This window comes from Oreochromis niloticus, linkage group LG1, assembly GCF_001858045.2.
Source record: "Oreochromis niloticus isolate F11D_XX linkage group LG1, O_niloticus_UMD_NMBU, whole genome shotgun sequence".
NCBI lineage: Eukaryota > Metazoa > Chordata > Actinopteri > Cichliformes > Cichlidae > Oreochromis > Oreochromis niloticus.
In genome coordinates, this window is record NC_031965.2 from 14,827,244 (window position 1) to 14,853,032 (window position 25,789).

Consider the following 25,789-nt stretch of genomic DNA (forward strand, 5'->3'; position numbering starts at 1 on the left):
ACAATATTTACTCATATGCTGCTCTAAGCTGCTGGTTATATGCAGTGTCATCAATTCATGGCTGTCCACCAGAACATGAGGGCACTTCTGTTGCAGATACCTTTGACACCCGACCGTTATCAGTATTTGTACTTTTACACACAAAAAAGATTGATTCATTCCCAACATTCATTAATATTATAAAATTGAAATGCTCCGTTTGAGGATGACCCTTGCAGTGTCATTGTGTTTGCTCATTGGTAATGGATTTCAGCAGCTTACTGTTGAGGTGTTCACAGAATTGGTGGATTTTGTTGCCTTTAGATAGAGCCAGGCTGAGCTATGACTGTTAAGTCTTAATGAGAAGCTAACCAGCTGCTGGCTGCAACTTAATATCAGAGAGGTGTCAGTCTCCTCCTCTGACTCATGCTGCGTTCATTCACATCACAGATACTGTGTGACGCCCGTGGAAAAACGGTCTGTGAATGTTTAGGATGTGACAGTGTTTTGGTAACAAAACAGAAATGAAGTGGAAATTTTACAGTAAGTTACTGAGAGCCTCACAGGTTAGGTCTGCTTTTATCTGAGGGTAACCAACACTAGAGTTACACGAGTGGTAGATTAGATTTAACTGGTAGATTAAATGAAACATCACTCTATGAAGTAAGGCTTCACTGAAAGAATATCCACTCAGAGACCGACAAACACCGTGTCTTTGTATTTTGCAGCCGGGATGGTTTTAAATATCTCGATTAATGTCTCCTGTAAATCCCGTGTACTTTTTTTTTGGATAAAACAAATGAGTCTCTGACTTGTTTATGATGCTGTGAATGAGTACAAAGTTTTTATGTTGTGTCATTGGGCCCTTGGGTGCGAGCACTGTCTATAGCCAGCCACATATGCAAATGATTGGGCAATTGTAGATATACAAATATGTACCCATGGTCCGCGCGGCCTAATGGCCTCCCTCCCTCTGGCTGGCTCAATGGCTCATTTAGATATCTGCTTGGTTTATTATGTGAATAAGTCACGCCTGGCTTGTTACGACCCTCCAGGTTCCTGTTTCTGCTGTGTAGCTGAGATGTGTGGCGCTCAATTAGGCTGCCTGGCTGGCAGAGTTAACCCTTTGCGCCAGATAAGCTGTGTTTTTCCTCAGCCATATGGGGTTGGTACATTTTTTGGGGGGGTGGGTGGGTTCCAGGCTGGGATCAAAAGATCAATCCTAATACACTGCTACCAAGCTGACCTCTCAGATGTAATAAAGGCGCCATCTTTCACCCTTGGGGCCTATTCAGTGCCTCCCACCCCATGAACAAACCTGGTATCTTTAAATTAGCTGACTGGCTTGCCCTGCAGGTAATTGCATTAGTTTATCAATGTTCAACACAATTTATTACTTTACTCTAGCACCACTAGGATCCTGGTGTTAATGTCCTCTGTGAGGACACGGGGAAGAAGGCCTTTGTGTTCGAGAGTGCGCGTGAATGTGCGGGTGTCTTTGCAAATAAAGAAAAGTAAACACAATGACACCAAAGAATTCAAATTACTGCTTTATTGCCGGTCGTACGTTTTATCTGCGCTGGTATGCTCTTAACAGCGAGCAAGGTCTTAAATGTGCATATTTGGACCATATTATTACCTTACATTTCACTTTGCACGACTGCACATTCATATTGTATTACCCATGTTATTTATTGGTGACCTTGCTGTTGCCTTTGAGGTGTCGGCGCCTCCTTCTCCTTCAGTATCCATCCCAGCTCTTCTCCACCCTGTCAGTGATCGTTACAGCTCCGGCACTTAAACCTCATACGACAGCAGTCTTATTTGCCTTAATAGGTGCTTCAATCAGATTGTCTTTCATTACACTAAACACAATATTACTGTCTCTACTTTTCAATAGAGTTCTCTGGCCAGAGGCAGCTGTGTGCCTCCCTCACATCTGTATGCATTATGGATCTGTCTGAGGTAATAAACAGACCCTGCTCTTATTCCTGCTTCCTGGTATCATTATTCCTTGCCCCTCAGATGGATTATAGCCCACTGTGCAACATGTAGATGAGTGGCGCTCCTCTGATTGCCTTATGGCCATCAGGCTTTGCATATTTACTGCCCATGAATCACGGTTTGCAGGAAACGCGCAGCACCATATTCCGATCCTCCTCCCTCCTCTACTTTTTATGCTCCGCTTTGTTTTACACTTTCTCTGTCATTCGCTCTCTCATTTTCAGTTTTTTCTTCGTCCGTCTTTCTCTCACCGCTTCCCTCCTTTCGAGTTCTTCTTTCATTGTCTGTCTGTTCCCTTGATCCTGCTCCTTGCATTCCCAGCTGCTTAATTAAAACATGTATTATTAATACGGCTATATCTTTGTCCATCTTTCTTCCCCGTTCATACGACTGCTACATTAAGTGTAAATTGTTTCGCTGTAATTCCCCTTTAATGTCCCTGTTACAATCAGTGTTTCTGGTGTGCAGAGGCAAGGGAGGGCAGAAGAAAAAAAAAAGAGGGAGAGGGTATGTGACTGGGATCACAGGCTTCTACTGTAACTTAATGTTTGATGTGTGGCTTGCATACTGCAGGCCCTGTAATTAGGTCTGTTTTGCAAGTCAAATGTATATGGTGCCAAAATGCAAAATAAGAGTTAAGAAAAGAAAGTTGCCAGATGTAGCAGGGTATGGTGCGTGGGTTGTTCCTAATCAGCCTCAGACCCACCTTTAATTTGTTAACACTCATCCTACCGACATAGTTAACATATGTGGACTACTGACGGAGGTACCCTGGGACCCCAAGAATAATTTACTGTATGAAATGAAATATAACAGCAAAATAATAATAGCAAACCTTATTTCTACTCAAAGTCTTATTAGTTATGTCATTAATGTCATCTAAAGAAAAAAAAATGTAGCTTATTTATTATCTGCCAGTATTTTTGCAGTTTAATTAATATTACTTTCAGATTTACAAATACAAACCACATTCTTATTAATCAGCTTTTTTAGCTTTTGTCTATTGAAGTATCACAAATTTTTTAATAATTTCAATTAAAAACTATTTGTCTTGGATTCGTGGATTATATCAGTCAAATATAAAATAACTGAAATAAATACACAACTGGCCAGCTTGGGGATATAATCTCTCCAGCGTGTACTTGGGTCTGCCCCGGGACCTCCATTGCATGTCCAAAACACCTTTTGATGAGGAGAAGTAGTTTTCTCTACTCTGAGCGACTCCTAAATGACCAAATGCCTCTATTTCCAACACCCTTGAGAGGAAAATCACTTCTGCTGCTTGCATCCTTGATCTTTTTTTTTTTTCAGTTGATACCCAGAACCTGTGACCACAGGGGCTGGCAAGAATGCAGATCAGCTGTTAAATCGGCAGATTCACATTCCCGCTCAGCTCTCTCTTCACCACAACCGACCAGCGCAGTGTTGTCATTAGTAGGTGTAATACTTACTCAAACGACTCCATTTGTAGCAGCGATTCATTCCGAACCCTGAATGAGTGCTCCACTCTTTGCCAACGGAGAACCATAGCTTCAGACTTGGAGATGCTAATTCTCATCCCATCCACTTCACACTTGGTTGGAAAATGCCCCAGTGTAAAACCAACAAAACCACATCAATGAGAAAAACAGAGATCATATCCTAAAACCACCCTCCACCCTTCGGCTGCACCTAGAAATTATGATCTTAAAAGTTATAAACAGAATCAGAGACAAATGGCAGCCCTGGCAGAAATCACCAACCATGGTTGTACGGGGAATGGAAAAAACTAAACACAGCTAAAGGTAAACACACCCTACATGCAGTTATAACACACAGTTTGCCTCATGCTCTGCTCAGGGCATGCTGGCGTGCGACAGGAGGAGCAAACAGTTGCTTCCTCCCTGTCTGTGTTTCGGCAGCAAAGTAACACCTTTGTCGAGTGGATGTTCCAGCTGAGCGTTGGACAGTCATATCAGCAGGTGGAGTTTTCCATCATTCCCAGGAGGGTCATTGCTGCTCAGATTGGGGCTGGCAATGTAGCAGCATCAGCTCTTCTTGTCATGTGTGGCATGACCAGGGCATCTATCTGTCTCTGGAAGATCTAATGACATCTCCAATGTTCTCCAATCATTCAGTTTAATAAAACTGCATATGTGGAACTGGGGGATTTTGACTGGGGAACCCAGGGAGCCAAAAACATTTGTATTTCTAAAAAACAAAATATAAAACAATGATGTGGCATCATTATGAACAAACTGACTGACAAAAAAGAAAAGAAACCCTGTGAGTTTTTACATTCTTGATCTTTTTTTCCAGTTGAAACCAAGAACGTGTGACCGCAGGGGTGGGCAAGACCGCAGATCAGCCCATTCATTTCCACTGCTGAACTTAATAACAACTATCGGCACCCACAGGTTTAAAGTTTGGCAGCAAATATATTTGCTCTCTTTAGGACAAATCCTCATAACTTTGGTTATCTTCAGGTCCAAATTTTAATCTGTAACCTTTTACTCTTTGACATAATGTTTACATTGTATAACGTTTACAAGTTTAGCATACTTACAAAGAAAATAAATACATCAGCATGAAAGTGTTGTCATTGTCAGCAAGTACAGCTTGGGCCTAGTCAGATTTCCATTACAACTAACTGACATTAGTTGCACCAGCAACCACTGTTGTTTTCACCTACTGTACAACGGATGTTATGCAGTTCTGGATAATTTATACCAAATTCCCTTCCTGATGCGATGCTCCTATTTTTCTGGTCTTGGGACCAGCAATGGGAGTATACTGTTGGGTTTGTGTCTTCTCCTGGTCTTGAACCAGGGATCTTTTGTGTTCAAGGGGAATGTGTTCATCACTACACAGGAACATGGTTAAATCAAAACAATGGGGATAGGCTGGAGTCTTATTTAAACATAAATCACATTCTGTCAGCTCCAAAAATGATTAGCCTTTGACGACTCTGATATATTGGATTACTGGCCACAATCTTAGAGACTTTATGTTGAAACCAGAGTAAACCAAAGTGCTAGAATGGCTGAAGTTCAAGTAGGTGTAGGTGGAAATAGGTGTTTGAAGGTTCATCAAGCAGAGTTTGGTGCATGAAGAAGTAAGCAATATATATTATTAGTTCATGCACTTTCTGTCCTCTGTCAAAGGCACTTTCCTATATTTTCATCTACCCATTATGTCTAATAAGGTTGTGTTGATGCTTTACCATTTATCTGTCACAGAGTGCTTAGTCCACCATTATTGATTGGAACAGGCCAATTGACTGGGAGGGCGCTGTAAACCAGGCGATTTAAAACCTACATCCTTCATTGTCACATGATGGGCGCAGAATGAGATCCTAAGAGGCAGAATGAGTGCAGTGGCAATAAATAAAGTGAAGAAAATATAATCTGGCAGGGTGACATCGACTGTCAATAAGAGCGCCATCTCTAAAGCCATCAGCGTGATTATCAGGGCAGGGATGATGAGCTGTGGTGTGAGGTACTGCAAAAGCATGGGCCTTGTTTCTGGGCCTCTGGTGAGACAGATGTTGTGCGTGAGTAATGACACAACTATCATGTCACATGGAGGCTCGCCTGCTCCATATAGCGAGTGCGTAACAGGGAAAGAGTGTGAGGGCCTGATAATATCGTAAAACAGTGTTTAAATATTTTAATTTCATTTGTCAGAGGGGCCCCTCCCTTGTACTCCATTACCCTGACAACCATCCTTCATCAGCTGAATGAGTGCATTATTCATTAGCACTAATTATTTTCACATAATGTCTGCCCCGATATATTTAACCTCCACATTACACCCAGGATAATGGCCTTGTAAAATTGAATTGTGAGAAAGAAGTGGAGTTGGGAAGCTCATTTAAAGAACATCAGAGGGAGGGGAAAAAAAAGAGTGAAGGATGTGCAGGAGGGGCTTTTTGAAGCAGCTGGAGTGGGGTGGGGTGTGGGGGGTTGACAGGAAGAGTGTTAAGCACTTTGGGACATGGAGCCCCAGAAGTGATGGGACATTTGTTCTTGTCTCATTTGCATGCTAAGAGAAGAGCCCGGTGGTTCACTGTTGGGTTGACGAGATACCCAGATGCCCCGTGGGTTGAAGGTGCCCTCCAGCAAGAGAGTTAAGATTAGCTCTCCCTGACCTGACACAAGACCTCAACCATTAATATAAAAACCTGTGACCCAGGACAGTCGGAGCAGAGGCTTGCTTTCTTTCGCCTCCATCGCCATCTCTCCCGTCTTAGTCTTTGACTCCAGTCTTTTCCCATCTTCATCTCCACTTGCACCTCACTTTTCTTTTCTTCTTGCATTTCTTCTTCTTCTGCCCTTTTTCAAATCTTCATTCAGTTACTTACCTACACTGACTGAGAGTCAGTTCTTTTCTGATATTTTCCCACTGAGAAGTATCAGGAATGATGGTTTCCAACTTTTTGTAACTGATGACCAAAGAAAGATGTATTCAGGTATGAATTTCCCATTTGTACATTTAGCAATTTGTAAAATATAAACTCAAATAAGGCATGCTGCTCTGCTTGCTTTAGCTGTGATGCCCCCCCGCCCCACCACACACACAAAGAAAAGAAAAAAGAAACACAACATGGCTTTCATGCATCAGATTAAAAAAAGAAAATTCTGTACTGTGAAATATTTTAGCTGCAAACTTTGATGAATCAGTTAAGCCCAGAGATGTAAACCACTTTAAGCCAACACTATCTGTTTTGTATCAAAATGCAATATTTAATTTATAGTTTAAAACACACAGCAATGTTGCTGTAAGCAACTTCTCCTTGTGGGCACCCTTACAAGGAGAGTGGGATGTAAAAATAACCAAACCAAACCAAACCAAACAAAAATTACATAAAAAATCTTAAGAGAAGGCCTTGTGAAAATCTTTTGTTTCTGCTGATACATGAGAATCATCACAAACAGTTTAAATATCAAACAACATGCAATTCAAAAACTAGAACAACGATTTTCTTTTCTGAAATTACACAAAGTATTGTGGGATTAATTTTCTCTTTATCTTAAACTCATCCTCTATCCTGACAAATGTTGTGTTATGTTTGCAAAAGAGGTTGTTCCCTCCCCCTTTTTACTGCGACCTGCTCCCATTAAAAGTGCTCTGCTTGATTATGGATCAGATTATGAGTTTGCCTTTATGTTAGTGTCATCAGGTTTATATTGGACTGAGCTGCTGTTTCACTAATTATTTTTCCTGTTTTCCTTCTGGAGTTTAACTTTGTTGCTTGGAAATCAGCTGCCAATCATAAATATATGACTGTGTCCTGAGCAGGCACAGTGTGGGAGAACGGGGTAGGAGATGCTACAGCCACTGACATTGATCAAAATACGAATGCACAGTGTATGTTTCCATATTTATGGTGAATGGAAGAGGAAAAAAAATGTCACCTTTAGTCTTTTTGCAATTAATGTAAATATTCTTTGGTTACTTGAGTTTTTATCCCCACTTCCTAACCTGGGCAGGTGATAGAAAATGCATAACTACAAGGACTGATAGGTGGAGGTCAGTTATTAGAAGCTTGCCTGGAGCTTATTTTGTTTAACCTTTGTTAAACTTCCTCCAGCCTATGTTAACATCCTATTTAAAACTTTGCAGCGCCTAACACTACCTGCCTCTCATCCATTATATGAATTCAGTATATTCCATAACATCTCAGTGACATACTTCACATCACAACATAGTAAAGTCTATTTTTTTCGTGACAAAGCAAAACATATTTTCCTTTTGTTTTTTTCTCTGACTAATGTTGCAAACAGTGACCACTCTCCTCCCCAGGCTATGAGACTGTGAATGCGAGGGTACTGCTTTATATGCTTGATGATGGGTAATTGTAGTTCATTTCAACTGGGGGAAAAAAATATATTATTCTCAAGCCTTTCTGTGTACTACCCAGAAGGCAGTGCTCTCTTTGTGTAAAGGATCTATCTCTCTGACATTTAGATTTGCCTTTTAAAGATGACATTTTTCAAAACTGGCATTTCTTCATATGTTTTCTAGAGGCGACAAAATTATCCTTTTAGATCCCAGTCAGAGTGTTCACCTAAGTGAGTAGTTTATCCAACCTTAAATTGTTTGGTTTGTCCTTGGTGATGATGATATTTCATGTAATGTGATGCTGATATTGTGATAATTCTACTTGTCTGTGTATTAAAGGGATCCACACTTAAGAAAAAGAAATAAATAAAGACGTACAAAAAAATCATAGGTAAGATTACAAGAGTTCTTACCTCTGGGAGGGTGCCAGAGCTCATCTGCAGAGGGATAAAAAAAGGATAAAGTGCACATTTATCACATTTGTTGTATAACTGTGATTTATATGCGGCACAAATATGGTATATGCCAACAGCTTGATAGGTTTGGATGGTAGCTGATAGTTTTGGGTGTGTGACTGAAGATTAATGGAGTACTACACAGCTATCCAGGAGACATGCTCATCTCTGAATGATTCCTTTGAATCACAGGAGCTTTCCAATTACTGCACTCTGGTGACTCGCAATGAACCTTTATCCATTCTGCAAATGAGCATGCTATCCCTAAATAATTTCCTCTACAAAGATGGTGCTATGCATTATGAAATATTCAGAACTCAATTTTCCGGTTCTATCAGTCTTTGGAAAGATCCATAATTACACGATAATCCACAATGTAATTCATTTTGGGTACTTGGAGAAACGGAGTTTGCTCCATAGCAAAATCTTTAATATGTTGGTGAAATGGGATGACGCATGCTTTGTGGCTTTTTTTAAGAGGATTTTGTTTGATGATTCCATTTTACCATTACTTTTTAAATTTTTTTTAGAATCCCGATATCTTCAGGGTCAGCGAGAAAGTCCAGACTAAGGAGATATTGTAGTGAGACAGCTGGTACATTGATGGGTATTGCTGTTCATAATTACATTACATAAAGGAACACACAGACAAGATTGAGGGCGGGTATTATCAAAAAGTGTAGAACTGCCTAGACACATAAACCTTCTTCACAAGTGGCTATAATATTGCAAGAATGGTAGCTTTATGTTAAAAACTAACAGCCTACCATTACATTAGAGTAATTTCAGAAATGGAACTGTTATAGAACAGTATTAGAAACTGAAAAGAGTGGGATGGCGTTGGATTATTGCTTGTTGGCCAGAAATCTGAGGTTAAAGATCACTTAATGTGCACTGTAACTCTATGCTCAGGTAAGGCATGCTTAAGAAATATTGGCATTCAAAAGGTGAACAGAGCAGACTATCATTTAGCCAGCGTGGTCATACATGTGAGTGCGCAGTGATCCACAAATAAGAACAAGCACATTATCTGTACAGCCATTTCCATTGGACTGTGTACCATAAAGAGTAAATGTGTGCTCTACATTCCTGTGCAGCTGCTGCCACATACTTGTAGAAGTTTATAATGTATAATACAATTTAGACAGCACCATCTCACCGTAAGGTGTTCAATAAAGTGGGTAATAAAAACCTTTACCACTGGCTTTAAAACGAATAAAGTTAAATGGAGCCACTGACATTTTTAGTAATGCATTATTGTAAGTCAGCCCTGCAACTGCAAGAGGCAGGGTGTGTCAAAACAGCTGTCTGTCACTGCGACAGAAAGCTCGGCGAGACAACGTTAATGACGTGCTTGTTAAAATGTGATAACAGTGCTGAGCTTAAAGGCCAAAGCTGTCACAGCAGGAGAAGAGAAAAGAGTAGCGTAGTGGAGAGAAGTGTGGGAGGCTGCTGGAGTTCAAAGAACTCAATGCCAGCTGTACAGGTGAGTCAGGTGAGTCTCTCTTTCTCACTCCTTACTAAAAAAAAGAAAAAGAAAGTTAATCCCTTTTAAAGGTTTTCATGATTTACTGTAATATCACACATAATCATTTTTCAGTAGAAAATATAAAAGTAATATATTATAATGGCTCTTCTTTTTGGCAATGACTAATCAAAAACTGACCCTTAATGTCAGAGTGAACACATCTCCCCAAGGTGAAATACAAGTACAAGTATAAAATGTAAAATTCATATTTAGTCCCTTCAATATGTCAGTGGACAGAAGCTAAATCACTGCTGGTTCAGCCAGTTGGGTACAGCATTAAGTTCTCATTCAGTAGTCAAAGGATTTTACTTGACTGTGCTACACCTGTGTAAGACAAAAGAACACTCCACATAGCCTGGAGTATGGTTAAAGGTTAAGTGGCAGATTGATTTTGTCAAATGTAGCTGTAAATCTGCTAGGTGCAGCTTTACAACTGAATAAGTCTGCAAAGAGACTTTTGAAGGACTGTGTGACCTCAGTGAGGAGCTAAGACAGTCAGCGTACTTGTGACAGTATTTTTTATTTACAATTATTTGCCCCCCTCGTCCCGACAGCCACCTGTTCTTTTTTCCTCCAGGTGTTAGTGTCACTAAAATAGGGAGAGTGTAATTATTGAATTGCTTTCAGTTGCCCTGCCAGCCTCCCTGGCCCTCCAACCCACTGCACCACCCCTTCCCTGCAGCAGAGCCGCAGATTACACCCCTGCCGCACACCTCCACCTCTACTGATGCTGGGGACCCATCCGTCTAAACCTACTCACCCCCCACCTTGCGAGTGAAAATTGACCACAGCAATCTGTGCCCCTGGCCTATGGATTACCTTCAACTTAAAGGGCTGCAAAGCCAGATACCACAGGGTGATCCGGGGATTGGCAACCATACATAATGCGGTGGAGCCCCTACAACGGGGCGTGGTCTGAGTATGCGGTTATTGACTGTCCCAGGAGGTAATAACAAAGACAGTTGACATCGGCATCAAGTAGGCAGCAGCATATGCAGCCTACTTTGTCTTTGAGGAGGGTGAGGTGAAATATCTCTGTGGCTCCTTCCCTGTCCGACCGCACCACCTCATAGTGGACGTCACCCACTGAGCAACAGTAATTTTGAGCTGAAAGAAGGGAGCAATTGCCTAAGTCTAGTCTCTTTGTTGTACAGGAGCTCCTGATGTTGCTGGGCTGCAACCTTTACTCTATGTATTTTTTCCCTTAAATTTTATCTGGTAATACAGGATATTTGTGAATGTTCCCATGCACACACCTGACCACCCACTCTGACTCCAACAATGCCCATAATTAAACCAGGACCAGGATCTGCATGCACCCACCAAAGCTTGGCGTATACCCCCTTGGCACCTTTCTGGTACGCTATATTTCCCTCCTGGTCAGGAAGAGGGTGTTGGAGCCCTGGCGATGAAGAATACCTGCCCAACATCCATCAATGGATACTCCCCATCACGCTCCTGCCATGGCACTGGTGCGGCCCTCCATGGGTCAGGAAAAGCCCTGCTGCTGCCGGGACCTGTGGAAGCAGATCGGGGAGAAAGGAGTTAGTGGGCTGCAAAGGCAGTGGCCGCTCCACTGGGAGCCTGTTACTTGGAGCTGGGACTGGCCTCGTCCCACTGACCCTCAGCCTTAAAAAGAAAAGTCAAAAAGTCAACCTCTGACTATAGAAACAATGTGGAAAAGTTGAATTCAAATGAAATATATTTGTCTACATACTAAATGGCAAACCTGTAACCAGCATTCTTTCCATATGTTTACCTTTTTAGTTAGATATTACATTACTAATGTTTCCCACGTTGTCTTTGAAGTTTTGCTGGCTCTTGTCACCCCATGATGTGAGTGAGACTATGTAGGTTGTGGAGGATTTGGTGTAAAACTTTCTTCTGTTGGTAGCTCATGGCTGTTTGGCTGAAGAGGGAAACTGTGCCTGTCTACATGGGTTAATTTTACTGAACAGACTGTATTTTTTTAAATTTCTCCTTTAATGCAAATTTCAGGAAGACAGGGAAGAGGGACGAGGGATAGCCAGCTCAGGTGATGACCAGAAGCCAACCTAGAGGGATGCAAGGCTGGTTCAGCTGATGGGCTTGAGCCTGGAGGCAGACTGAGGCAGGCTGATCAGAGATGGGCTGATCTATTAGTACCTAATTTCCACCAATGTAGTGTCTAATGTACAGGAAGTTCCATATATTTCCAAAGAAAACTAAAAATGCAGATTTGTCTCACTGACATCAGTGGCCGCAGGAGGTGCTACAATAAAAAAGTCACCAACAATTTGAAGATGTAACCAATGGATTTGGTCTACTGTAATTTGTTTTTGCACGCAAAACACCCAGTTGGTTCTCAAATATAGTAAAATTAAGCCAGATCTCAAAAGCACCAAGTCAGAACCAGATCCACACTGGCATTAGCACCATATCAGTGAAAGGGTTAGGTATTAGGTATTAAAGTGGGAGGTGTTAGACAGGGAAGAAGTACTGGAAACATGACCCAGATCGGACCTGCATCAGGATCAGGTGAGTCAGGGAAGCAATTATGAGAATGACTAGAAATTGAGACTAGGAGGCAGTCGCACTGACTGATAACAGAGACCTGGCAGAGAGGTTTCAGCAGAAGCTAAGCACAAGTATAGGTCATCATTTAAATGGACCTCATAAGGCTCTGCCTTAAAAACAGCAGTCTCAAGTCCTGGCGTTAAGAGGAAAAATACCAACAGCACAGAGAGAGAGAGCCGTTCCAGGTGCAGGAAAAGACGGGCTGACCCATGATAGAATAAGAGGTTGCAGAAACTGATGTGACTGGTGTGGTGGTATGGTGTGCTCTAGAAATATAGCAGACGTGCTTGAAGTGATCCAGAGCTGCAGTTGGAGACAACACTGAAGGGAAGATCATCAAAATTTAATCAGGTGAGGCTTTTTATGGGCAATTTCACTAAACTTTTCTTTAATTTTTTTTTTTTTTTTTTTACACTTGTTAAAGGTGTTTAAATGAAATAGGGATGTAGAGGTAGCAAAGGGAACAAGTAGTTTGCATGTTACACTTATTTTGAGATCATGGGCCTATTCTCCTGCTTTGTGCCAGGAATGCCACATTCAATTTCCTTTCATTTATCATCTATAGATTTAATTCAACCAGTGTTTAGCGTGCAGTATCCCTCCGTCTGTCCTTAACAACATTAGTCATTTCCCTTTGGAAAAAAAGCCATTTTTGTCAGTGTAATCAAGAGTCGATGTCCCTTTTATTCTCAACACCGTTTGGTGATGAATTCCCATCTGCAAAGTATTTCCGAATACTTAGCCCAAGGAGGTGTAATTTAAATAATATCAGTCAATGTGCTGCTGCCAGAATAAGAATTATGTCCACACCAATATCTCATGTGACACAGCAGAGGAAAGACTTTCCCCCTGAATAACAAAAGTGCAATAATTCACTCAACATTATTATCAACCTAATTATAATAGGAAAGCTAGCTGAATCCCTTTTCCTGTTTGAATTTCGGAGCAAATAGGCAAAATGATCAGTTATTTTAATTTTGCTCAAAGGGGGTGACGATTAGTTACATCGAGACAACAAAGATATCGTGTTGTTTTTTTAATGACCACTGAAAGTTCGTAAAATTGAGGCCACAAACTAAAAACACACAGTTTGGCAATATTTTCTCCCTGGTTTAATTTAAAGGTCACATGGACCATATAAATATTAAACATTCATATCAAATTTACCATGGTACGCAAACTCACCACACACTAAGAGTCATCACATTTCCCAGGCATATTATCATAATTATATCACTATAACAAATTTAATGAGAGCAATCAGCTCTGAACATTTTTGCCTCCAAGGAAGCAGAGGTCCCAGTCAGTCACAGAGCTACTCCTTGGTCATTCTCTATTAATTTGCACAGTGTGTTCTCTGGGTGTCAGGGTCCTGGCACAGTCGCTCCCCAATGACTCCTACCTCCAAGTCAGCTGCACAAAGGGGGCCCTAATTAGACTCTCATGTGTATTTAATGGACCCGCTGCCTTTAGTTCTGTGAGATAGAAAGTGCCTGATGCTACAACCTCTGTATGAAGAACCCTTCACACGCAGGGGGGACTTTGGAGAGGGACATGTCAAGTAATATCTGTGTGTGTGTGCGTGTACGAGAGAGAGGGAGAAGGAGTGTGTGCTTAACAGGACCCAAACCTGAAGCCAAACTTTTAGAGTCCAGTGAGTCTGAAAGTATTATACATGCATCATGCATACCTTCTTGACCTTATGTTGATATTACTTTACATAAAAAGAAGAATATTTTTTTAAAACCGAATGATTTTTTTCTTTCCCCCCGACCTTACAGAACCTCAGTATTTAGAACATTTTTAAAGTCGTAACACATCCATTTCCTATAAAAATCGCTTTCATATTTAAATTTCATTTCAATAGCAAATAGTTTATACTTCTATGTCAGACTATGTCTTTCAGGATCTTTCCTTTACAGTGTGCAAATCACAAAACCCTGTCATTTTTTCATAAGCACTTCTGCAGGAAAAGTAGTTTGAGTGAAAACAGCTCAAAGTGAGGTATGTGGATCATCCAGACTAATACGGGCACTGTGAAACACAGATTTGAAATTGAAATTCTGTTCATCTGGAGGTATATATCTCAAAAGTTGAACAAATAAAACAGACAAAACTGGTACAATCCATTTTTGGCTAAGAGACATTTTTTTCTGTTCTTAAAGAGAGCTGAAATGCATAGAAAACAATCAACAATCACATTTTCAGCCTTGTGGATGGGAGTGGGACTGCTTAACTCTCACCCATTTGAATTTCCTCTCTTTCAGCGTGGCCTGTTCTAATGAGGACCGACATCTGGACCAATCTCACAATACAGGGGCTTTGACGAATGTGACCCCTGTGGTCAGTCCTTGCCCCTAAACCCACCAGGACACATAAAGCTGTAGCACAGCCCCTGTTAAAAGGCTGCACTGGAACATAAATCGGCCCTGGCGTTTCTTAACTGTCCAATTTGCATGGCCCCTACACAAAGAGGCTAACGATGTTTTACAAGACAAACATGCATAAGCGCAACTGCAGCAACACAAACATGCATGCAGGTAGATGACCTGGCTGAGCTTATTAAATGTCGTAGAGCTGCGTGTAATGTGGAGGCTGCACCGAATGCCTTTTGTGCGCACATGAAAAACATTTGAGCTTGTTTGATACGATTGCTTTGACGTGGCTTCAGCCTGAAATTGCAAGCAGAGCTCACGGAAAGCTGCATTGTCCGACAGAGCAATGCGAGTCTTTGAGATAGAAAGGAAAATGATTTAAAAGTTAGTGAGAAAGAAACCACAAAGCCAGAGAAAACAGAAAAAGAGCGAGACTGCCGATGGGAAAAGGCAAGATGAAGAGGGTGGTGAGATGGGAGTATGGGTAGTTTTATCTGGTGGGCAGGGAGACTGTGGCGGCAGGATCTATCTCTGTTAGAGAGAACATGGGCCTGTTATTAAAGCCATTTATCACTGGCTGAATATTCTCCCTTTAATAGGCTCTGTCGTTAATTACCCAACTTTGTCAAGATGGGGAGTCAAGGGCTCTCTCTTTTCTCGGTCTGTACACAGACAGGCTCACACGGACACACACACAGAAACACATGCTTGAACACATCAGATGATTTGAGACATTTTACAGATCTGGAGGCAGGACAAAGCATTTATATGACCACAGATTAGAAAAAATGTTTTCATTCCTACAGCAACACAACACGAAACAAAATAGCCCAGAAAGAAATACTATCTTTCTGACGCTTGTCCATAGCTCTGTGGACATTTTGCAAATAGAGAGGTTTTTATTACCAGCAGCGACAATGTATCTGCATTGTTTTTGCCACGAGACTCTGCCTTTGTGTCTCTTAATGGCTTAGCAGGATCTGGGAGGCACCTACAGTAGCTGGAACTACCACGAGGGCAGTTTTGAGCAGAATGCTTAGGCTCTTGTTTATTTCTCTTTGTCTGTGGACAGATGATGCTAACATGATCAGCACAGCTATGCGAGACATTCACTGAACTTTACTGACATGTGAGTCCCAACATCCTTTCTTCAATCTGTTCTTTAAAGCCAAAGTGAGTAGTGTTATTTTACTGGACTGCCTTCAATGCTCCTGCATATCATGTGCACAGCTGTATTTTGGGGGGCTTAAAAAAGCACATTAAGAGCCAACAAGATTGTCCAACAGTGCTTTGTAAATGCAAAATTTCTGATGCACTTATTTCTTTAATTGCTAATTCTTCAAACAAAACTTACCATCACTTCATAAAACCTGAAACAGGATAAAAGCAGATCCTACAACAAACAACAACAAATCACTGCTTACACATTAATGCATTAGTTAAAATTATCCATATATATATATTCATTTTATATAATGTAACACACTGTATATGTATGTAACACAGGACTTTTAGGGGCCATTTTTGTATCATGTGTACTTTTACTTGTTATGGAGTACATCTATATTTCAGCTTTTAGTATAATAAGATCTGCTTAATACATTATATATTTTTTTAATAGTTGCTGAAAAAGAGAATTTGAAGACATTTTATTGAGAATTTTTTTTATTCAACTGATGGAAAAATCATTAAAGAAAATCTAAGTTAAAATAATTTATTACACTGTGTTTGAAAAAAAAAATAAGGATCTGCTCTACCTATGTGTGTGTGTCTTATATTAACAGGTGGCACTACAACCTCTAAACAAACAATGTTCCAACAATAATAAAACGTTTATTATCTCCTCTTAAGTTTCTGTTTGGGCGGCTTCAAAAATGAGGTTTCATTTATGTTAAGCTAACAGTTTCAGGTGCCCCATTTACACTGGTGTGGGACCGCAGCCTCCTCCCCCTCTTCTGTATCCCTAATCACACTCTTTTGTGATCCTTTTATATTTAGCCAGTTTACTGGCAGGCAGAATGGAGCGGTGGATGTAAAGCATTTACAAGGGTCCTCAACAGGACACGCCAGCACCTTTTGTATAGCAATTAGTTTGTCTGTGAAAACAGATAAGACAAATAGGCTGGGACGGCATCTGGTATCCTCGTAGCTCTCAGTGCCTGACACAGAGAAAGAAATGGGAACACAGAGCGTGAAAAGGAGGGAAAAAAGAGGTTCAGAGCCAATCAGGAACAATAAGGATCGCACCTCAAGGATTTGCTATGAGGGCTGTAAAGTTTACAGTATGAGGAAACTGATCTGGAAATGAATAAAGCAGCTCTGACAAATATGATGATAAGAGACTCAGAGAGGGCTGTGTAATAGGGACCTATTTTTTGCACGCTACTGATTAAGAACTGGCTAAGTGTCTGCACAGATTCCCCTGTGCACAATGCAGCACAGGCAGAGTTTAGTATTCGTCCCAGTAGGGTTTCCTTTAGTACCCAGTCATTTACATTGTAGTTATCCAAAGACAGAAGGAATGAAAGACAGAGTGTCAAGTGCTCCATTGATCCCTTTGGCCTGATTAGCTCACCAGTGTACCGTCAAAGCAAACTAATCAGATACATTGATCATGGAATACTTTTTAATGCTTCCCCAGGCAATAATATGATTTTTCTCAAGTCAAATTACTAGTCGGTTATCTGTTGAGATGTGATGCCAGGCATCTGGGGTTTTAACATTTCCTATGAGATGTCAGTTAGAGTCAGTGGCTCCATTTCAAACTCTTAACTGTTTGCCAACAATGTGGCACTGACAATAAAATGCCACTTCATTTCCCGAGGCGTCATAATTTCTGCAAACCTAGTTTTGTCAAGTACCGCTGTCAACAGTGATAATAGGTGTTACCCACTTGTTATATGCTGGCTTCAGCACACACTCTCTGCTGCGTTCACTTTTGGCCAGAAGAGGTTGCTGTGTTCCCTGCATATAACATGAGGCCTGCACTGATTCCAGGGTGGGGGGGTTTCTATGAGATAAAGAGGAAATAACAATGAAGAGCTGATAATAGAAACACTACAACTGAAGAAAATTATCTCCTTCATTGCTCCTTGAAACAATGAAGCAGACATGCTGAAAATAAACCAGGAACAAAATATTGAAAGCAAATCCCAGTGTGTTGTAACATGTGACATAATTGGCGACTATGGACAACAAATCTTCCCCACCAAAAAGGAAAGTTTTTGTTAATAGCTGTTAGCCTGCAGCCCTCTAACATTGAGTCACCACTAATTGATTATAGATGCCATTTCCATCATTGACAGTAGGGGGCAGGATCCATACATTGATTGCACTTCCATTATATACAGGCCAAGTAATTGTACTGTGAAGCCTATTAACACACAGAGCTCTGGACAATATTTTTTCTGTTGAGTCATGCAAATTTATTTGCCTCAACCATTTATTTCATTAAAAAAAAAAGCAAAAAAAAAAAAAAAAAAGGCTCAGACTCACAGCGCGCAGCTTTTGAAAGAGATCAGAAGGGGGAAAAAAATTAATCTCATATCTTCAAAGTTAAATCTTCCTCATCCCATTTACACCAATATCTAAACAAGCCCCACGACAGAATCTGAACAGCTGTGAGAGATACGAGTCTCTCTCTGATACCTGTGTTCCCATGATGCCGGTGATCAAACGCTGTGATAGCATAACATCCCCTCCTGTCTGTCACAGCCTCAGGCTAAACATCAGCAGAGCGCCTTGCAGCTTGCAAATGTTCTCATGACAAAGTTAAAATGTCTCGATTAATATCTGAGCGCTCGGCTGTTTTGTCACTTATCCGTGTCTCTGCATTAGCTGCTTTTCCAGCTTTGTGCAGTGTTGCTGCATCAGCGGGGGAAACGATTCAACCAGTGGGAAGACCTAATTCATAAGAACTGAAGAACCCCTCTTTGCTCCTTTGCACCTGTGATGATTTGCTGCATGCTACACTATGATATGCATCTCATATGCATCTATAAAGCTGCTTCTGTAGATATGTGGGCACTGCTTTCTAAAAATTATGTTGTTGAATTAAATAAAAAATAAATAAATAAATGAGGGGTTTGCTTAATGGTTGCCTAGTACTGTGTCATTTAAATATATTTAACCACTAATACACGGAAAAATGTAAACCACTTGGCCTTTTGAGGCATTTAAAGGAACGTCGGTTTGTCATCCCTAGGTGTGACATTGCTTTAACAAAAGGATCAACTGCACTCTTTTGCAAAAAACAAACAATGAAATATTGTTTCAGAGTTTTCTCCCATCAGGACAAGCAGGGTGGAGTTCACTACTACCAAGAAGTGAAAGTCCCACCAGCAGTGTTCCTCCATGTTGACAGTTAATGTCCTGCCCATCTATCTTTTAACCATATCTCATGCGTGATGGCATGTGACTTAAAAGCTTGCCTAGTCAGACCTAATTAGGCAGCGCCTAATCAGACAAATCCTTGGACAAGCACACAAAGTGGATCGTAGGGAGATGTAGAAACCTTCCCCCTGATGGACTCAGTGAAAGTATACGAAAAAATATATTGGTGATCTGATGCAGAGTCCACTCGCTTAACTGCAAATAAGAATGAAATATAAATAAATGTGAAGGGAAGCTGTTCTCTTATTCTGTAATCTACTCTCAGAATCTCTGTTTCCACATCTGTTCAATAGCCCCTCCCCTGTTGATCATTTTTACAGTTCTGCATTTTTACTGGACCTCTGAGACACAAAATCTTGGTGTACCTGTAGGAAATTTGATTAACATGCTTCAAACTCAGTTGACTGGGCAAGAAAAAAAAAGGCTGTACACTGAAGCTTATGGTGCCTATGACATAGGGCAGATGGAGAGCAATGATAAATGAGGAAGAGGGATGAATGTGAGTCAATACTTGCTGTGCAAAAGTTAGTCTGACATGGAGAGGGGGTGCTGTAATCTTAGAGAAGAGGAGAGTACTTCAGAGGATGGGAGAGGACAGGACGCCAGATAGGAAAGGAAGAGACAGGCAGGAACAGCAGTACAATAATGTCTCTCTTCACTCTGTCAGTCCCTGTACACTAAAATATTGAAAAGCTTTTGTTTTGCCTAGTTGAACATGCACTGATGTGACACAAACTGTGAACAAAGCCATTTCACACGCATGGGGATCCTCTACTTTTATAATTTATGATGAGGTGAAGACTGCAGCCGCGCCCTAAAGTTTGTTCTCGACATCGTAACAGCCACTACATCCAAACTTAAAGAAGTTAATTCCGTCAGTTTCTTTGGAGCTTAGCTTTCACTTGTTTAGCTACTGATCACACAAACCAGATGGCGGAAAAACCTTGAAAGAAAGATCACACGTCTCTGAACATAACCCAAAGGTTCAATGTCGACAGTTACTTAGGTGTGTCTTCATTTCTGTGTAATCAAACTAATGTCCCCCTTTTAAATAAGAGAGTGACGTTTGTTCCTACCTTGAGCTGGAGGCTAACAGCAAGTCCTAATGTGCAAGTTACTTTATATTTACTCAAAGTAAATTTAAACAGGAATATTTAAAATCTGTGACATCAGTGTAAAATAACAGTACATAATAATAATAATACTGAGTTTAGCCAATAAAAGAAAAAAAAATGCATGCATGCTAATTAGAGAGTCCCAAAACTATTCATGCACGATGATTCACTATTATTGCTTCTCATAAATTTTCCAGGAAATTAAAAAAGAGATAGCTCTAACATACCTAATAAAAAAACAAATGAAATAAAACTGAAAAATGATGTGTGCGTAGAATCACTGCTAACACTGCCTGTTACAGTGAACATTGCATGCACACAGTGGAAGTCACAGTTTAAATCAAGATGCAGAAAGAGAGAAACCGTGACTTACTCAGGTCTCGGCCTGCGCTCAGTTCAGTGTGCTGGCTATCCAGACCCCAAAGACACGGGGACAGAGATTGAGCAAATACACAGTGATCACCCTACAGTATAAAACACTGTTCAGAACAGAAGGAACCACACACACACACACACACACACACACATACAAAATCTCTCCCACAGTCATGAGCATGAATTATACATCTCTCTAGAGGATTTGCTTTCTTCCCCCTGTCCCCCTTCTTTCTCTTTTCCTTAACCTCTGTTTTATTTTTTCGTCTTTCTTCCCTGGCTGTATTAATTAACAACAACACGAGGATTAAATTAGTTTAACTTTACAAGTCAGCAAAAAAGATTTTAAACGAGCTGCTTCCAAGACATATGAGCGGGAGTAACAACAGCGACTGATGAATGCAATTCTACCCTGTCATGGACACCTCTGTCGATATCTACATCATCTCTTCCTTTTCTGTGTCTGCATGTGTAAATGCAACTGAGACCTTTTATAATTTTTTTTTTTTTTTTTACAATGAACAAATGTATCCATACAACTCTACAGCTGAAAATATCCCACTTTGCTGTGGTTAAGAAGAACCAATACGTACTGTATCTGTAAAAGGTTCATGTTGAAACACTTTAAGTCACTGATGATGAATAAATTATTTCATCCTCACCACGGGGAACCTAATTTCTACTGACATTCAAGGAACACGTTTTCAGAAGATGTAGAGGTATGGGTCAGCAAATTAAACTGCAGCAGTACTTTTGTGTGTGTGTGTGTGTGTGTGTGTGTTTGTGTGAGGACAACTCAGTCTCAGATAAAACAAGCCCTACATACAACAGCCCAGGGACACTCCAACCATAATTGTGCGGGTGACATTTTAGAAATACTCACACAACAGGGGTCAATTTCACTTCAGGTCACTGAGAAAGACATCATCAAACTACTATTAACTCTGCAAACAATCCTAGCCCCGCTACATCTCTATTGACAATGGATTCCTTCAAAACAGTCCGGAGGCTGCAAAGCTTTGCCCTCAATCTAAAACCATAACCTCTGAGTGAATAACAGAAATGCCCATCTAGGCAGGACGGACTGACGGTAAAGAGCCTGTATGGCCATGGCAAACAAATCCGTGCAGCTGCCCCCCCCCTCACCATCAGCTTTCCTGCTCCTCTTAAACAGGCATTAGTTGTACACCTGTCTGGCTCACTCATACTTAGACATGCAAAAACACAGGTGAGCATCCTGCACAGAGGCATGCATATGTCTGTAGCGGTGGGGCACACATGCCACAAAGTGCTTCGCTCTTACAGTCTCATTCAGAAATACTGCACCTCATGTGATTAAACTGTTAACATAGCAGGCAGCGAGTTTTGCACCATGCCGTTGTTTTAAGATGCATGCTCCACAGCGGTTTGGTGTGCCCACAAGGGCAAGGTGTGTATTTGACATAGAAACGTCAGGAAAGGGTCCAGATGCAGTCCACTGTTTTTCTGTAATAATAGCTAGCAGCCTTGCTGTTAAATAATTAATGTGGTCTATCCAGTACAAAGTGGATGGCATGCAGGCAGCAGTTCACCATCTCATTCTCTATTTCCCCTGACGGACACAATGCGCATGACCGTGCTTATATTTGTTTGTCTTCTTAGCACTCTGCCTAGTGCTCCATGTTCATAAAAGACAACAAAAAACATTTCCTAAGAGTAATAAAGACTGATTTTAAAAACAAACACTAATGAAGCTAATAAGAAAGCTAATATACGTTACACTAACTGCAGCTCAAGCAGCTCGTGTGCACTAAAACTGTTACGTGCTCTAAGGTAATACACAAGCTCTCTGCCTTTATCTCAGATATTTGTGTCTCAAAATTATTAATGATTTTAAATCTAGATATTACTGAGCTGTTGAGTTGGTATACATGGATATATTCTGTGACATACCCTTTGTTTAGGCCAAAGTATTAATGGAAAAAAATAAAAATTGATCTTTTAATGAGTGATCCTCACATCAATGATCCACTGTCTTGCCTTGCCCTCCTCATTGAGCACATGTTGTTTTTCTGTCCTGTTTTTACAAGAAACAATCTCATTTGACATTACAGTGCAATAAAAAGCACACACGCATATTGGAGGTTATGGCAGGAGCAGTCACATGATCAATATCGTCCTAATCCTTGCCCCTTCAACTACTTTTCCTCCTCTCTCCCCTCACCACCTTTCCACCCAATCAATTAACTTCCCCAAGTAAACAGATCTGTCCCCATGCTCACTGCTCCCCGCTGTAACCGGATATTCCTCCTCTTCTTCCTCCTCCTCCTCCTCGTCCCAGCCAAGACAGTAGGAGAAACCAGATACCTGACAGACACAGACTCTGCTAGCCCTCTTCCAGTGTGTGCAGAGGGAAGCAGGCTAAATAAAGACCAATGACATCATTACATGTTCCTCATTGTGGTTATTACTAACACCATGACCTCTGAAAGAGTCATAGATCAAACATACAGCGATCTATGTCTCCTCAGGAGCTCTACTGTAGCACTATTATGAAGTCGATATGACAATTTAACTTTGAAAGTCAAGTGTACTTTATGGACCTCTGTGGTCTTGAAATCCTTTATACTTAGTAAAGTATGCTTTGGTATTGCTCCATGCCTCTAATTAAACAAGTGACTTCTTGCGCTGCTGTACCACAGCTCTCACACTGCAGCAGGTGTTTGTGAAAGGACAGAAGTATTTATCGTCGAAGCACAGATTCACACGCCAGACTTCTGCTCTTTTATTTAGGCCTCCAGCTGGAAAGCCAGTCTGTCCAGACAATGCTGGAAATATGCGCTGTTTGTTTATTAATCAAACACGTCTTCTCTCTTAGTCTTCTCTCTTAGTCTTCTCTCAGAAAGTACCAAGACGTGAACAAATATTTGCATTTTATTTCACAGTATCTGAGAGTTTAGAAAGACTGACAAACCTATTGAAAATGATTCACCGAAAACATACTACACTGCTCAAAATGACCCCCCCCCCCAAAGACCACCATTACACAATGGTGTCTACAACAGGAATCCCAAGAGCCCTTGAACATAAAATTGTTCATTCTTCCAACACACAAGCCAGTAAGATGCAGGCAGGACCAATCTATATCTCTTGTGACCCTCAGCAACATGTCGTTATACTTGCTAATCAGATTTAGAGACAACAAGTGAAAGCATGGCCTCTCTGGGCCGTTTGCTTTCACAAATGGATCTGCTTAATATGGGAGATTAATAGACTACTATCTAATCTTCCTTGTGATTGAAGCTATGATTTGGTTACACAGAACCATGATGGATGTTGAGGCGGCGGCACGTGCGAGTCATGTTAACCCTTTCAAGACAGATTGCAAGGTGGCTTTTCTATTATTATTGTTATTGTTCGTTAAAGTGCAATGCAGCGCAACCATGATAATAATGAAGACGTGCACGGGGCCATTCGATCATGAGAATCAGTCCAGAAAGGGTTTCTTGAAGCCTCCAGCTGTTACAAATTACAATAGGAACATATATCATAGGCTGTAAGAAAGTAATAACATCTATCTTGTGAAATTTTGTGTAGAATGCTTTTGCAAAGGCATAAAATATATATCAGATACAGTACTTTCATCAGAGAAAAGAGTCTTTTTTAAAATATTTTTTTATTTTATACAACATTCTTCTTATCTGGAACAGTGATGGCAAAAAGGAATATTGGTTTAGAACAAAATAGTAAAAAAAATTTATTCATATGGGCTTTTTAAATGTCAGGGGTGAGATGAAGGTTTTTAATTTAGTTTCCTTGATCTAAAGAAGAGTATTTCCTCTTGTAATATTGTGATTTCTACAATTGTTTCTAGTCTTTTATGTTAAACGGCCTAAAAATCTTTCTCTCCCAGACAGAAGATAACGATCGATTCTGTTGATATGAAATGATTTCCCTTTCACTATTATATGTGTTTCTATGCTTTAAATATTAGTGCACTACTTGCTACTAACGGCAAGTTAGCACGACCAAAGGCAGATGTCACTGTTAGCAGTTAAACTCTGGTGTGATCTGACATCACATCTAGTGCTCTTTACTTTTAGAGGCTTACTTATAAACTATGCTATCTGAACTGCTGACTCTTATCTGAACTGTGAGATCACAGATAATGACGCTCCACATGGATTGCTAGGCAACGTGGAGATTTGTGACATCGCCTATGAGGTCACAAAACTGCCTGGCGCCTAGCAACAGGGAAAACCGAAAAGATCACCGCTTATGTGAACAACTTCAAACTAAACACGGCACTTACTCTGGTCTTATCAAAGTCTGAAGCTGACAGTCAAAGAACAGCCAGACAGACATGAAACGATTCCCTGATTTATTAATGAGACGTGTTTGATGTCAACAGCATTACTGAGAATACCTATATCACGCTTGTCTCCTGTGTGCCACTCTAAACAAACTGTGACTAAGATACCTGTGGATTGGTCATTACAAAGACCTGAACTAGAATGATTCATTTCTAATCACTCCACTGACGAGTAGGAATAATACGGCATGTTCAGGTCTTCAAAATGTGTGCAAATGCGGTTTGAGCCACATTTTATAACCCACAGCTTTTGGAGTAAACTGCTGTTTCATAGGATCAATATTGACAGTTGAAGTGCAACGATATGCTGCCAGTCACTTAGAGTTCTTACACTAGAAGTTCTTACACTTTCAGGATCTTCGGATGCTGTTCGAAAAAAAAGGTCTGGGAGGGTGTAGGACCACTTTTCTCAGACCTTGTATAAATCACAGAGAAAAGCTGTCATCCCCTATAGGGCCTTGTTAGTTGCTACAGAACCGTAATGACTGATGCCTCACAGGCAAACCAATTATCAGGTACTTAACAGTCTGAACCTGTGATACATCTGTCACAGGCTGAGTAGGGATGGGAGGCACATGCAAGTCCTTCAGCTACTTTTTCTCATTTCCCCCGCATTTTCCATTCTTGCTCTTCTTATTTTTGTACATCTCCTTCTTTCCTTTTTCTTTCACTTGTCCTGTATTTTTGAGCCCTTGTTTCTCTCCCCCTCTTTTTTCTGTTCTCTCAGGGAGCCAGCTGGGAAACTGGCCTTGGGAAACAAGCTAGAAGCATACAACCATATGCTGAATATTTTCATGTAAGGTGTGTGTGTGTGTGTGTGTGTGTGTTGGGGTGGG

General features: G+C 40.8%; 1 long non-coding RNA gene across 5 annotated transcripts in view; it reads right to left on the reverse strand.

Annotated features, from left to right (window-relative positions):
• Positions 1 to 1,332: 1,332 nt before the first annotated feature.
• Positions 1,333 to 25,789, reverse strand: part of LOC102076516 (uncharacterized) — a 37,472-nt gene continuing 13,015 nt past the window's right edge. For 4 of the 5 annotated variants that reach the window (XR_003219027.1, XR_003219022.1, XR_003219015.1 and 1 more), the window contains exons 4-5: positions 17,614 to 17,730; positions 1,333 to 11,306 (exon numbers count right to left, since the gene is read on the reverse strand). This is a non-coding gene — a long non-coding RNA (uncharacterized LOC102076516). The remainder of the gene's footprint in view (positions 11,307 to 17,613; positions 17,731 to 25,789) is intronic. The other variant, XR_002061613.2, reaches the window with a different exon arrangement.